The sequence below is a fragment of the Hypanus sabinus genome, chromosome 12 (assembly GCF_030144855.1).
Source record: "Hypanus sabinus isolate sHypSab1 chromosome 12, sHypSab1.hap1, whole genome shotgun sequence".
NCBI classification, from domain to species: Eukaryota; Metazoa; Chordata; class Chondrichthyes; order Myliobatiformes; family Dasyatidae; genus Hypanus; species Hypanus sabinus.
This window is the reverse complement of record NC_082717.1, coordinates 80,412,980-80,428,567: the sequence shown is the minus strand read 5'-3', so window position 1 is coordinate 80,428,567 and position 15,588 is coordinate 80,412,980.

The following is a 15,588-nucleotide window of genomic DNA, read 5'->3' as shown; positions in this document are numbered from 1 at the left end:
ACAAGAGAAATTAAAGCCAACATAAAACGTGAAGAGAGCACATATAATAGAACAAAAATTAATGGGAATTTAGAGGATTGTGAAGCTTTTAAAAATCAGCAGAAGATAACTAAAAAAGTCATAAAGAAGGAACATATGAAATATGAAGGTGCTAACCAATAGTAATAAAGAGGATACCAGAAGTTCCTTCAGATATATGAAAGGTAAAAGAGAGGTGAGATTAGATATTGGACCATTGGAAAATGATGCTGGAGAGGTAGAAATGGGGGACAAGGATGGTGGAGGACCTAATAAGTACTTTGCATCAGTCCTTACTGTGGAAGACACTCACAGTATGCAGGAAGTTTGAGAGTTTCAGGGAGTTTCAGAGATGAGCACGGTTGTTATTTCTAGGGAGAATGTGCTTGGTAAACTGAAAGGTCTGAAATGAGAAGTCACCTGGACCAGATGGACTACACCCCAGGTATCTGAAAGAGGTGGGTGAAAAGATTGTGGAGGTATTAGTAATGATCTTTCAAGGATCACTTAATTTTGACATGGTTCTGGAGGATGGAAAATTGCAAATGTCCACTCTTCAAGAAGGGAGAGATGCGGAAGAAAGGAAACTATAGGCCAGTTAGTCTGACCTCAGTTGTTGGAAAGATGTCAGAGTTGATTGGTAAGGAGTACTTGATGGTACATGATAAAATTGGCATGGAATGCATGGATAGAGCTGTGGCTGATTGACAAGAGGCAAAGAATGGGAATTTCTGGTTGGCTGCCAGTGACTAGCGCTGTTTCATAAGGGTCTGTGTTGGGATTACTTCTTTTTATGTTATAATGATTTAGATGATAGAATTTAAGCCTTTGTAGCCAGGTTTTTCAGATCACAATAAGTGGAGGGGCAGATTATGATGAGGAAGTAGGGAGGCTACAGAATGACTTAGACAGATTAGGAGAATGGGCAAAGAAATAGCAGATGGAATACAGTGCCAGGAAGTGTATGGTCATGCACTTTGGTAGAAGGAATAAAAATTATGCTATTTCTAAATGGAGAGATAATTAAAAATTCTGAGGTGCCAGGTGACTTGGAAATCCTTGTTAAGGATTCCCTAAAGGTTAATTTATAAGTTGAGTCTGTGGTGAGGAAGGCAAATGCAAAGTTAGCATTCATTTCGGGAGGACTAGAATATAAAAGCAAAGATGTAATGTTGAGGCCTTATTAGGCACTGGTGAGGCCTTACTTGGATTATTTTGAGCAGTTTAGGGCCCTTTATCTAAGAAAGGATGTGTTGACATTGGTGATGGTTCTAAAGTGGTTCATGAAAATGATTCCAGCTTTGAAAGGCTTATCATATAGGAGCATCTGATGGCTCTTGACCTGTACTCACTGGAGTTCAAAAGAATTGGGGGGAGGGTGGGTTGGGGATATCACTGAAACCAATCAGATTTTGAAATGCCTTCATAGAACAGATGTGGAGAGGATGGTTCCTGTGGTGGGGGAGTTTTATACCAAAGGATACAGCCTGAGAATAGAGGGATGTCCTTTTAGAACCAAGATGAGTAGGAATTTCTTTAGATTGAGAGTGTTAAATCGGTGGAATTTGTTGCCACAGGCAGCTGTGGAGGCCAAAGTCATAAGGCAGAAATTGATAGATCCTTGATATGTCAGATCAAGAAGTAGTACAAGGAGAAGGCATGAAACTTGGGCTTAGAGTGAAATGGATTAGCCATGAAGAAATAATGGCGGCTCTGACCTGATAGGTCAAATAGATTGATAGCTACGGGGGGGGGGGGGGGGGTCATTTTGTTGAAGTGGAAGGGTACGTCGGCTCCCACTTTGTCACAATGGTTCTCTTAAGTGCTGTTATGTCTTAGTTTGGAGAAAATAAGAAGCTGAACTTTCAAACCTATGTTTGATTTTGAGAAAAGATGGGGTTCATTTGCTCGTTACTACCATTTGAGTTAATTGACAGGTTTTCTCCATGATCTAATTGTAAATTTTGGTATAATTTTTTTTAACTGGCGGTTTGATGCTTATCTTTAGAAGCTTTTTGTATGACGCATGGCTCCGGGGTTGAACACCTAATGGGTTCTTCTTTTTTTGCACCTTTTTCATGCTTCAGTATTTTTTTTCTTTTTTGTGTCACCATATTTTTCAATCCTTAATATTGTTTTTTTTCTCTTTTGAGTGTAAGTGTTACTTATTTTGATGTACTCTTGTATTTTGGATGATAATAATAATAAAAAGATTTGGAAAGAAAGATAGGTCAAATAGCCTAATTCTGCTCCTCTGTCTTATAGTTGTTAGGGTATATTCTGGAGGTATGGAATAGAGCAAATATTAATTTCAATAGCGACCACTCTTCAGATATGAATGTGAATTACAGATCAAATTTAAAATACAGCTCATGACAATGGTCTTCTTGAAACTGCAGACTGGTTGAGGGCAAACCAGGGAAGCACCCATTAATGTCTGCATATGCATGAATGTAGCTGAGAGACCATTGTGATTAACATTCAGTCTAGGGTGTCTGGAGCATTGGTATGAAGATCTAAGTGTCTGATGATTGTATATAACTAACTCACTGTCAACTGAAAAATATTGAAGTAAACAATGTCATTGTAACTAATGAAACTGTATTGAGTTACCATTGATTTTAAGGGTATAAAAATGTGGTGTTCTTTGAGCCTCTTCTCCCAAGAGTGTCTCCAGTATGATACCTGCTTGTATTGCTGAATAAAGAATTTTATATCCACCAGCTTCAGTGTTTCTCCAGTGACTTTGCACAGAGTCACAACAATGGCCTTATGGTCTTCTAAAAAAATGCTCAAAAAACCATGTTCAAGATTTATCTCCACCTAATTCTCTACTGTAGTTTCCATTGGCTGCTTTGTGATTTTCTTTACCAAGCCAGTTAAGAAAGAACCAAGAAGGCTTCCTTTCTTGACAACACTCAACAAGCAGCTGTGACTGGTAAACAATGTATCATGGTACATTAGTTCTTAAAGGTATACTCACATTCAAATTTATTATGAACAATATCTAGTTGTCTATAGTGGTAAATACATTCCACCGGGTCCAGATAGTGCATTCCATATTACTTGGTATGAAGAAGCTGTTTAAAAATAACAGACACATTATAAATTCCCATTTATTTACAAACCCATTCTGATTTAGATAAAATGTTTGCCAAGAACACCCATTTATCTTTCCACTGTTAAAAATGAAAAAAGAAAGCATTGCAACTTCACAGCACTTTTCCTGGACCCAGTTTTGTCAAAGAAATTTGCATGCACTTACATGCTTTCTTGTTAAAGTATGATGCTATTGTAATATAGGATAACAAGTTGTACACAGCAGGGTATTAATGAGAGAACTGGACTTAGCCAATTTTTCATGAAATGGTACAATAGTGGCCATATTATCCAAAGGTTAAAGCAGAATATATTGATCAAGAATTCTATTATGGATATCTATCTAGGAAGCTGTGGCAGAAATGTGCATGTATGGGTCTGCATTGGCTCTGTCAAATTTTAGGGATGAATGATGTCTTTGTTTTCCAAAATTAAATTTATTCATAAAAATAAACTCAGTGTTTACTTTTTTAGGTGGAACTTAAAAAACATAGAACATAGAACATGATTTAGGTGATGGAGTAGGTGGCTTTGTTACCAAACTTTCAGATGATACAATGATTGGTGGAGTGTCAAGGAAACAGGTGGGATGCAGAAGGACTTGACAGATTAGGAGAATGGGCAAGAAAGTGGCAAATGAAAGTGGCAAGTGACCAAGCACATCTTTCCCTCACTCCCTTTCTGCTTTCCGCAGGGATCGCTCCCTACGCGACTCCCTTGTCCACTCGTCCCCCCCATCCCTTCCCACCGATCTCCCTCCTGGCACTTATCCTTGTAAGTGGAACAAATGCTACACCTGCCCTTACACTTCCTCCCTCACCACCATTCAGGGCCCCAGACAGTCCTTTCAGGTGAGGTGACACTTCACCTGTGAGTCGGCCGATGTGGTATACTGTGTCCGGTGCTCCCGGTGTGACCTTTTATATATTGGTGAGACCTGATGCAGACTGGGAGACCGTTTCGCTGAACACCTACGCTCGGTCCACCAGAGAAAGCAGGATCTCCCAGTGGCCACACATTTTAATTCCACGTCCCGTTCCTATTCCGATAAGTCTATCCATGGCCTCCTCTACTGTCAAAATGAATCCAAACTCAGGTTGGAGGAACAACACCTTATATACCGGCTGGGTAGCCTCCAACCTGATGGGATGAACATTGACTTCTCTAACTTCCGTTAATGCCCCTCCTCCCCTTCTTACCTCATCCCTGACAATATTTAGTTGTTTGGTTTTTTACTCTCTCTCTCTACCCATCGCTCTGTCTGTTCTCTATCTCCCTCTGGTGCTCCCCCCACCCTCCTTTCTTTCTCCCGAGGCTTCCCGTCCCATGATCCTTTCCCTTCTCCAGCTCTCTATCACTTTTGCCAATCACCTTTCCAGCTCTTAGCTTCATCCCACCCCCTCCGGTCTTCTCCTATCATTTCCCCCTCCCCACACTACTTTCAAATCTCTTACTATCTTTCTTTTCAGTTAGTCCTGACTAAGGGTCTCCACCCGAAACATCAACAGTGCTTCTCCTTACAGATGTTACCTGTCCTGCTGTGTTCCACCGGCATTTTGTGTGTGTTGTTTGAATTTCCAGCATCTGCAGATTTCCTCGTGTTGGCAAATGAAATGCAATGTTGGAAAATGTATGGTCGTGCACTTCAGTAGTAGAAATAAATGTGTGGACTGATTTCTAAATGGGGAGAGATTCCAGGAATCTGAGATGCAGAGGGACTTGGGAGTCCTTGTGCAGAACACCCTGAAGGTTAACTTGCAGGTTGAGTCGGTTGTGAGGGAGGCAAATGCCATGTTAGCATTCGTTTCAAGAGGTCCAGAATACAAGAGCAAGATGTGATGCTGAGGCTTTATAAGGCACTGGTGAGGTCTCACCTTGAGTATTGTGAACAGTTTTGGGTCCCTCATCTTAGAAAAGATGTGCTGGCATTGGAGAGGATCCAAAGGATGTTTACAAGGATGATTCCAAGGATGAAAGGGTTATCATACGAGGAACGTTTGATGGCTCTGTGTCTGTAGTTGCTGGAATTCAGAAGGATTGAGGGGATCTCATTGAAACCTTTCAAATGTTGAAAGGCCAAGACAGACTAAAGGTGGAAAGGATGTTTCCCATGATAGGAGAATCTAAGACACGAGGGCCCAGCCTCAGGATAGAGGGGCACCCTTTCAAAACAGAGATGTGGAGAAATTTCTTTTGCCAAAGGCTGGTGAGCTTGTGGAATTTGTTGCCACATGCAGCTGTGGAGGCCAGGTCGTTGGGTGTATTTAAGGTAGAGATTGATAGGTTCTTGATTGGACATGGCATCAAAGGTTACGGGGAGAAGGCCGGGAACTGGGGTTGAGGGGGAGATAGAAAAAAGGATCAGACATGACTCAATGGCGGAGCAGACTCGAAAGGCCAGATGGCCTATTCTAGTCCTATGTCTTATGGTCTTAAAATCTACAGCACATTACAGGCCCTTTGGCCCACAATGTTGTGCCAACCATGTAACCTACTCTAAAAGCTGCTTAGAATTTCCCTACTGCCTAGCCCTCTATTTTTCTAAGCTCCATCTGCCTATCTAAGAGTCTCGTAAAAGACCCTATTGTATCCACCTCTACCATCTTTGCTGGCAGTGCATTCCATGCACCTACCACTCTCTGTGAAAAACTTACCTCTGACATCCTCCTTGTACCTAGTTCCAAGCACCTTAAAACTATGCTTCCTTGTGTTAGCCATTTCAGCCCTGGGAAAAAGCCTCTGGCTATCCACACAATCAATGCCTCTCATCATCCTATATATCTCTATCAGGTCACGTCTCATCCTATCAACAGAAAAGGCCAAGTTCATTCAACCTATTCTCATAAGGCATGCTCTCCAATCCAGGCAACATCCTTGTACATCCCCTCTGCATCCTCTCTATAGCATCCATTACATCCTTCCTGTAATGAGGTGACTAGAACTGAACACAGTTTTCCAAGTGGGGCCTTCCTAAGGTCTTATATAGCTGTAACATTACCTCATGGCTCTTGAACTCAAATCCCGTGGTTGGTGAAGGCCAACACAGCAAACATCTTCTTAACAATACTGTCCACCTGCGCAGCAGCTTTGAGTGTTCTACGGTCATGGACCCCAAGATCTCGCTGATCCACCACACTACCAAGAGTCTTACCATTAAAATTACATTCTGTCTTCATATTTGACCTACCGAATGAAGCACTTCACACTTATCTGGGTTGAACTCCAATTGCCACTTCTCAGCCCAGTTCTGAATCCGATCGATGTCCCGCTTTAAACTTTGACAACCCTCCAGACTATCCACAACACCCCCAACTATTTTATCATGAGCAAACTTACTAACCCACCCTTCTACTTCCTCATCCAGGTACCTCCTAATAAAGTGGCCACTGAGTGCATGTTTACGGTCCTCTGCTGCTGTTGGACATTCACTTCAAGGTTCGAAGTGCTGTACGTTCAGAGATGCTCCTCTGAGTACCACTGTTGTCATGTCTGTTTACTTGAGTTACAGTTGCCTTCCATTCAGCTTAAACCATTCTAGCTATTCTCCTTTGACCTTTCTCATTAACAAAACATTTTCACACAGAGAACTCCTGTTCATTAGATTTTTTCTGCACCGTTCTCTGTAAATGGTAGAGATTATTGTGTGTGAAAATCCCGGGAGATCAGCAGTTTCTGAGATATTCAAACCACTCCATCCAGCACTAACAATCATTTCACGGTCAAAATCACTTAGGTCCCATTTCTTCCCCATTGTAATGCTTGGTGGGAACAAGAACTAAACCTCTTGATCATGTCTGCCTGCTTTAATGCATTGAGTTCTGCTACATGCTTTGCTGATAACATATTTGCATTCATTTGCATTGATGAGTAGGTGTACAACTGTACCTAATAAAATGGCGACTGTCATTCAGTCCATATATTTACAGTGTTACTGGTTCTATAGATTAGTATTGTTTGCACATTTTGTGTACATAACATAATTGCCTCCTGGGATGATACAAGTATCAAGTGTTGGGGAGACTTCTACATCAGATGTAGTCCCTCAATATCTGGAGAGGGAAAAAAACAGAGACCAGAATTCTTCTCCCCCAGACCAACTACATTAAGCTTCAGAGCATCCCTCAGCATGTACTCCTACAGTCTGCATTGTGCCAGTGCAGCTTCCCTGAAGGGCATGTCCTTGTACTGGAAGACCACAAGTTTGGACAGACGAAAGAACATCCTTTATGAAGTTAATGGTCTTACAGCAACACTTGATGCTCAACTCAGTGTGCATACGTAGAAACAGCCCATAGATCAGAGAGATCCCTGTTACGCAGCTGCTCAGGATGATCTGAGGCCAAACAATCTTGTTTAGCATTTAACCCATTGGGTTAGCACTTAGTTCCAATCATACTTAACATTTTCTTTCAATCCTTTTCCTTCACATACCTATTCCATGTAAACTCATATCTGATAACATTTCAGTTTTAAGCACTCTATTTGGAAATAAATTATTCATCATCTTGGCTCCATATGTGAAGAAGATTTGTCTGTGTTCTGCTACAGGACTCTAACATTTATATCCACGAGTCTTCTTTCTTGGCCCCTCAACATACAATCTCTATCAATGATGACCCATCCTTCGATTATTTTAAGCACTGCCATCCCTCTGACCAGTAACTAGTGATGTCATAAAGATGAAATTATGTTGTTCCAGGATAAATAATTAAAATAAACATAATTGAGGCTACAACATAAAATAATGAAGAATAATTATTTCTGATCCAAGCAGCAAGCTGCAAACTTGGGAATTTGTATTTAGTAGGGATGGATATATTGCTGTGAGTTTTTTCCCTTTAAATATAGGAAAACCTTAAAAATGCTGGGCAGATAGTTACATTCTAGACCAGGTTCAATCTTTCAATAAAATGGCAGATGGTGAAAGTGTGGTGAACTACATATACCTGTCTGGACACGCCCCCCCCCCCCCCCCCCCCCCGCTGACTGCTCCTGTGGCTCCGCCCACAGACCCCTGTATAAAGGCGATTGGAGGCACTGCTCCCCCCTCAGTCTCCAGGATGTTGTGTGGTGGTCTCTTGCTGCTGACAGTGCTTTCTTCCAGCTAATAAAAGCCTATCTCGACTCACGTCTCCGAGAGTTATTGATGGTGCATCAGAAAGGTTTATCATTTAAGTTAGAGCAGAACTATTATCTTCTGCATAATTCATATCAAATCCTCAAAGAATAAATGTTAATGTTAATGCAGAATCTGAAGAACTTTCTACAGGGCCACAATTGAGAGCATCCTGACTGGCTGCATCACTGCCTGTTATGGGAACTGTACCTCCCTTAATCGCAGGATTCTGCAGAGAGTGGTGTGGACATCCCAGGGCATCTGTGGCTGTGTACTTCCCATGATTCAGGGCATTTACAAAGGCAGGTGTGAAAAAGGGGCCTGAAAATCATTGGGTACTGGAGCCGCCCCAACCACAATTTATTCTAGCTGCTACCATCCTGGAAACAGCACTATCCATAAAAACCAGGACCAACCAACGGGCTCTGGGACAGCTTCTTCCACCAGGCCATCAGACTGGTTAACTCATGCTGATTTGAGTGTATTTGATGTTACATTGACTGTTCTGTTTATTATAAATTATTATTATAGCACACTGCACATTTGGATGGAGCTGTAATGTAAAGATTTTTACACCTCATGTATGTGAAGGATGTAAGAAATAAAGTCAATTCATTCAATTCAGTATTGCACATGGTCCATCTATTCTTTATAGCAGTAATCCTTTTCAATAGTGTTATTTCTAATCTCACATTTGAAACTGCCTATCTTTCAATGAAAGTGGGCCATTTACATGGATATAAAATATTTGGAGCAACCACCAGTCCCAAGCAATCTCAGCCTTTGAAGTTCAAGATTGTCATTTTATTTGAAGTAATCAGCTGTAAAACCAGAGGGATTTCTCATATTGTGCAAATGGTAAGGCTAAGTACAAACCACCTACTGTTCCAACCACAGTAAGGCTGATAATTCTGCTTTAACGAGGATAACTTAGCTGCCTGTTAAAATATTCTGCCAGTTTGATTTCCAGAACACCACAGCATTTTTTTGCACGGCTAAATGTCTCTGCAAAACAGTGGACCATTGTTCTTGATTTCTACCGCCAAATTATTTGTCAATTGTTTTGAAAAGTACCTGTAGTGAAGAAGTGGTCAAATGCTAGTTTGTTTTTGATTTAGTAATCCAGATAACAATAGTGGATTAAGACCACAAACTCACTCACTCAGTACTGTATAAGGAATACTTTCGAACATTGGTTTAATCTGCTGTGCAGCAGTTTTGTGCTGGTTTCTAGATGATTTAGTGCCTGGTGGAAAGTTTACCTCCACACTTCCAGTGATTTCTTTTCCCCCTTGCATTTTCCTTCTGACATAAAATAAACTCAAAGTGATTCAACAGGAATGTAGCTTGTGAAATGCTGCTGAAGGAAGATCTTCATCATCATTGTTCTGAAATGCAACAGTTCTTTTTGCTTAAGGGTTTTAGCTATTCTCTTTCCTCTAGAATTCTGCTGTTATAAAGACCCAAGACTCAATCTGCATTCTTTCTTCTTTCTGGCATCTGTGACTTTTTATGACCTCTGATCCAGCCTCATCTGCTTTGTGTTGGAGGTCAAGTTCACCATCACCTTTAACTTACTTCCCTTAAGTTCATTCACAGCTGCAGTTGCTGATCCCTGTCATGTCTTCAGTTTACCACTCACTGCTACATTAGGGATATCTTTCCAACCACATATCCAAGAAGGGAGACTTTTATCTACTTTTCCTTCAGCCCACGAAACAAACAGATGAAATGTGTGCATTGAGTTGCATGAGATGTTTCTGCAAAGTACAGGTGTTCAGACTGCCTCTAGTCTTCACAGAGAGCTCCCAAAACACTTCCTGGCAGAGGCCCTTTGTTTTCATAACACATCGATCTCTTGAGGTTATGCAAAGGAAACTCCTTTCCTTTTTCTAGCGATTTTTAAATGTATTCACGTTTAAGAGAGCTACATGGCATGGTAACCGCTGGTGAAAAGTTCTCTTCTTTATCTTTAGACAAATTAATAAAATTGTATTCTCTTTAGGAAAATATCAGGTTGAAATAATAATGATAAAATTTATTACTTTCATGTTGTTGGACAGCACTAAATATTGAGAGTATTATGAGACAGGTATAAGCCTGGCCTAGAAACAATACCATACTGAATGAGCCATACTTGTTTATTGGAGATACCATAGAACCAGGCCTCAGGTTTCAACCACATCTTTGAGGAGACACAATGGTGACAAATGCTCTTTCAGTACCCTTGGTCCACAGATCAGCTCTAAAGAGGTCTAAAGTCTAAAATGTCTGAAGACGGACATTGGCTGTGTGATTGTCGAGGTTGTTGAAGCCTGAACAACCCAAACATTCTTCATGGAATTATCTTTCAGCATCCCTCAGGACACTTATTAATATTTTATGGGAATTCAATGCCTGCTTTAGACATCTAACTAGGAAGCCTAAATAATATTCTGAAGCACTTGGTGGCAGAATCAAGCCCTGCAGACTGGTTGTCAACTGTTATGGTGCTACGTTGAGCCCTGACATATGACCTATTTCATTGAGTCATCCAATGATCCTGTACAGGTGATGGGACACTGATGTTTTAGCTTTAGAAAACACATCCATGTTTTCAAACTAAGACATGGTCTTGCACCTCTTGCCCCTCCCAGACTCTGTCAGCTCCTCCTGGGTGACATTCTCTGTTATTCCATCCTCTTGTACAAACCCTGTTTCCCTCTTCTTCCTATCAGTGCCTATGTCTACTGTCACTGATTCTGGTTTTGGAATTCCCAATAGGAAGATTTCCCACTTCTCATCCTCCTACTACTCCACCTTATCCTCAATAATGTTGCTTTATAAATGTTACCAGGAGCTGGTTATTGTTTATTTCAGATTTCTGCACATTCAGGGTGTATTTTCAGCAGTGCAGTCACAATTAAATTGGCACAGGACGCCTCATGCACATCCAAGCAAAGATTTTGTTGAGGGAGATGACCTAATTGGGGGCAACCACAGCAACTGGGTCTCTGGCACTGAGTCTGTTGTTGTGGATCTGAAGGGAGAGGGCAGGAAAAGAGGTCTAGGCAGGGCCAGATTAAGCTAGTGCAGGACCTGTAGCATATGTTATAGAGGGGCCCTAAATTAAAAAAAATGTACATTAAAACATAAATTATTTACTTGCATAGTAAAGTAATTCAATGTTTTCATTTGCTATACAGCCAGATAATACGACAAATGTCTGACACTTTAGTGATAGTATTATTTACATGTAGGTATTAATGTCAAAAGTAACAAAAGTACAATTTAAAAGTTACATTTTCTAGATTTAGCATGTGCAAATTTGTTGATGATACTGGAAATGTTTATTTCATGCAGAAGTTCATGTTCAATGCTCATTACAGAGAGATTGTTCGATCTGTTTTTGTCTCTGGAGTTTCATTTTTAATCCTTTTCAGTTTTGAAAATAAGCATTGCCCACTGTAGTTGGTAACCATGAGTGACAAATAGATGTGCAGGACATTTCCTACATTTGGAAAACATGACTCCAAAGAATTGTTAGTTATCAAATGGTACAACTGTATCTCTGCAAGGTCTTGTTTGGCGCCAATATGAGAAGCAAGATCAGTTTTCAACAGTTCAGTAAACTGCACAAATTCTTCATCAAGATGTTCTTCCAGATCTTTCGGATATGATTTAATAAGATTTCATGACCTATTTACGATCTCTTCAGGTGTAAACAACTGTAACTGATGAAGGAATCCAAAAACACCGTTCAGCTTTAGATAAGCTTTCTGCCTTTTTGACAGGGCAGAAAGCAAGCTGTCAATAATGGCAAGAAATGTTCGGCTTTTAAACATCTGAGAAGGCATTTGAGATTCAACAAGTGGATCAAGAGTGCTGGAACCACTGAGATCATCCTACGCGTGATTTTGCTTGTGTTTTCTTTGAGTTTGCTGTTGATAATCTTCACACTTATTCAGATCCTTGGCTTTTTGCTCAATGTCTGAAGAAATAGACCGCATAGCTTGAATATATCCATGCAAGGGTTCATAGAGTGCACAAGCTGTGATCAAGTCTTGGCCAGAAGATTGCAAAGAAGCACTGGTCATTTGAAAAAGCTGTAAGACTTGATCCCACAATATGACCATTATTCCTGTTTCCAACTTCATCATGGTTGAAGGTAGTCCACGAGCCTGTTGTCGACACTCTTCCTTCTGATCATTGTTATTTGAAATGTCATCCAAGACTAGTTTTGATGCAGGAAAGCTGTGTAAAAGTGCTTTTGTTGCATCTGCACGAGCTGACCACCTGGTATCTGACATTCTTTTCACAATGGGCAAATGAGCACCACCATCAGATAGTGCAGCAGAAAGGAGATCCCACCGATAAGTAGAAGCAAGCAGAAAAAAATGTGTACAGGCTTTCTACAAATTGAAAGAAAATTAATGCTTCTTGACAACATTCAGCAGCACATTTTCCAACCAAATTTAGCGAATGTGCAAAACATGGAATGTAATCTGCAAATGTAAGCCACTATACTTGCCAATCATGTTGCTGGCATTGTCATAACTTTGACCTCAGCAGTCTTCTATAGCAATGTCATTTTCCTTTAAAAAGTCAAGTAAACTTTGAGCACTATGACCTTCCATATCCAAAAGCTTCATGAATCTTTCAACTGGTCCAGACGGCAAAACACAGCGCACAGTCAAAGTCAGCTGGTCCGCATTAGATTTATCTGGAGTAGAATCCAATGAAACAGAATAATACTTGTATTTCTTCACTTCACTGATAATGTGATCTAGTATGCTGGATCCAATCAGATTGATGAATTCCTCACATGTTGTTTTAGATAGGTATGATTTATGCCCTCTTCCTTTGTTTGCATCAGCACTTATATGCTCTGCCAGAAAAGGGTCAAACCTGGCCAGTAATTCTAACAACCCCAATTAATTTCCATTATGAGGAGAGCCAACAGTTTCATCACTACCATGAAATGAAAGGCCTCATCCTGCTAAAAACTTTACAACTTCAATAATTTGCTCTAGAAGTGTGTGCCAATACTTTTGTTCAGTCTCTACTTCTTTCACAAGGTAGGAATCGACGTGTTTAGATTTGTTTTTGCGCATCAGCAGTGAAATTAAAGCTTGTCTATGTTAGGATCATTCTTCATGTGGATGTAATAGAATATTCGCATTTTTCCAGTCATTAAACCCCTCTTCACTAAACTTTGATGAACACCCTGAAGACATAATCTTGCATGGGAAACAGAATAGGCTTCCTTTGCTTTCTGAATAGCATAGACAATTTCTTGAATATTGCTTGTTTGTAGGTTTATGAACATATGAAAAGTCAGTCTTCTGACAGTGCTGACTAGGTTTCTCTTCATTTTCACACAGTCGCATGGATGAAGAGAAGTCACTCTCAGCATGTTGGCATTCATCCCTTGGCTCTCCAATATTCACGATCACAATCATCTAGATTGTTTGGCCATTCACCAATATCATGAGAGTACTTGTTCTTTTGCATTCAATGGATGCTGGCTGTTACTGTATCACACCTTCTGCTGCAATAGTACTAGCTGTTCCTGTATTTCCAGCTTCAGGCGTTATAGCACCATCACCATCTCCACGAACATCAAAACATTCTGTCAACTTACGTGTTTTTGATATCACAAGTTGGTCTCTTCTGTCTTTTTCTTCCTTCACTTTACGTTTTGCACTTCCAGAAGCATATTGACATCCAATATCTCTGGTTCTATTGCTCATTGCTCTCTGCAATGGAAACAATAATGAAATATGTATTTAAAAACAAATAGTTTATGTTACAAAAGCTAAGTAGTGGTATCAACAAGACTAGTGAACAATAACAAATTTATGTGACTGTTGTGGCTATGAGCGTGTGTGGATCACATGCACTCAACAAGCAACTAGGAATAGTGTTCTGAAAATGATCTGTTTAGTTGCTTATTGAAACTCATTTCAATTGGGAAATACAGGTTGAAACTCACAGTCTAATCCGATCTTGTATGTTCCTGAGTTGGTTCGGACTACCTAAAATCAGGAAAAAAAATGAGGAATCACGAACTGGGTTGCATAAAACTGTTGAGTCGCACATCCCTTGTCGCAGGATCCAGCGGTGTAACAGCGTATGCTGCAGCGGCTTGGGAGCGTGGAAGATAGCACAAAGGTCACCATGACACAGCAAGGAGCCAACACATGCCTGCGCACACATACCATGCAGCATGCGGCTCCCCCCGACATGAAAACAACAGCGTTGCCAGATCGTCGTGAGAATACGGTGAGATGCTGATTTCACCAGACTGTAGCTTGCAAGCATTTAGTGTGGGGCCCTCGAAAATGTGGGGCCCGTAGCATATGCTACTTTTGCTACTAGGTTAATCCGGCACTGAGTCTGGAACATTCCATAGGTAGAGGAGTAGACACGAGATTCTGTGGACATGGTAGAGATACCCGGATAGTATGTTGCCTCCTAGATGCCAAGAGTACATAAAAATAAGACAGGGACATCTCAGATCAGGTCCACAACATTCTAAAAGGTGAGGGTGAGCAGCCAGAAGCTTTGGTACATATTGGTACCAAAGACATAGGTAGGAAAGGTGAAGAGGTCCTGAGAGAGAATTTAGGGAGCTAGGTTGAAAGCTGAAAGGTAGGACCTCCAGGGTAGCAATCTCTGGATTGCTGCCAGTGTCATGGACCAGTGAGGGTCATACCTTCCCTAGAAGAGATCCCAATGATCCACACAGCTCAAACCCTGCCCCTTGCACCGTTTTCTCAGCCATGCATTCATCTGCCAAATCATCCTATTCTCACCCTCACAAGGGAGGTCAATGCTGTCAGCAGGTTTGGACATGGCCCAAATGCGGAGTGAGAGACACTGAAGCAGGTTGATAGCTCACAGACTTCAATACGAACATTGTTAAAGGGAAAACACTAGTCCAAGCAGGGCCATTGACTAAAACACTCAAAGGGAAAACGAGGCCTAAACTATGGCTGAAAGCATCAATTAAGAATAAAACGAATACTGCTAGTCTCCAGTCAGTTGACTCGACAGTCCAATTTCTCAGGCAAGGTGGATTGCAGACAGCGAAGTGTAGACCCGCCGCAGACTGGGAGACCATTTCGCCAAACACCGGCGCTCAGTCCTCCAGTAGTGGCGGGATCTCCCTGTGGACACGCACTTCAATTCCATAGACCACTCCCACTCCGACATGTCTGTCCATGGCCTCCTCTACCGTTAAGATGAGGCCACACGCAGGTCGATGGAGCAATACCTTATCTCCTGCCTAGGTAGCCTCCTACCTGTCGGCATGAACATTCAACTCATAGACCTCTGTTGATACCCCTGTCCACCCTTACCCCTTCCCTATC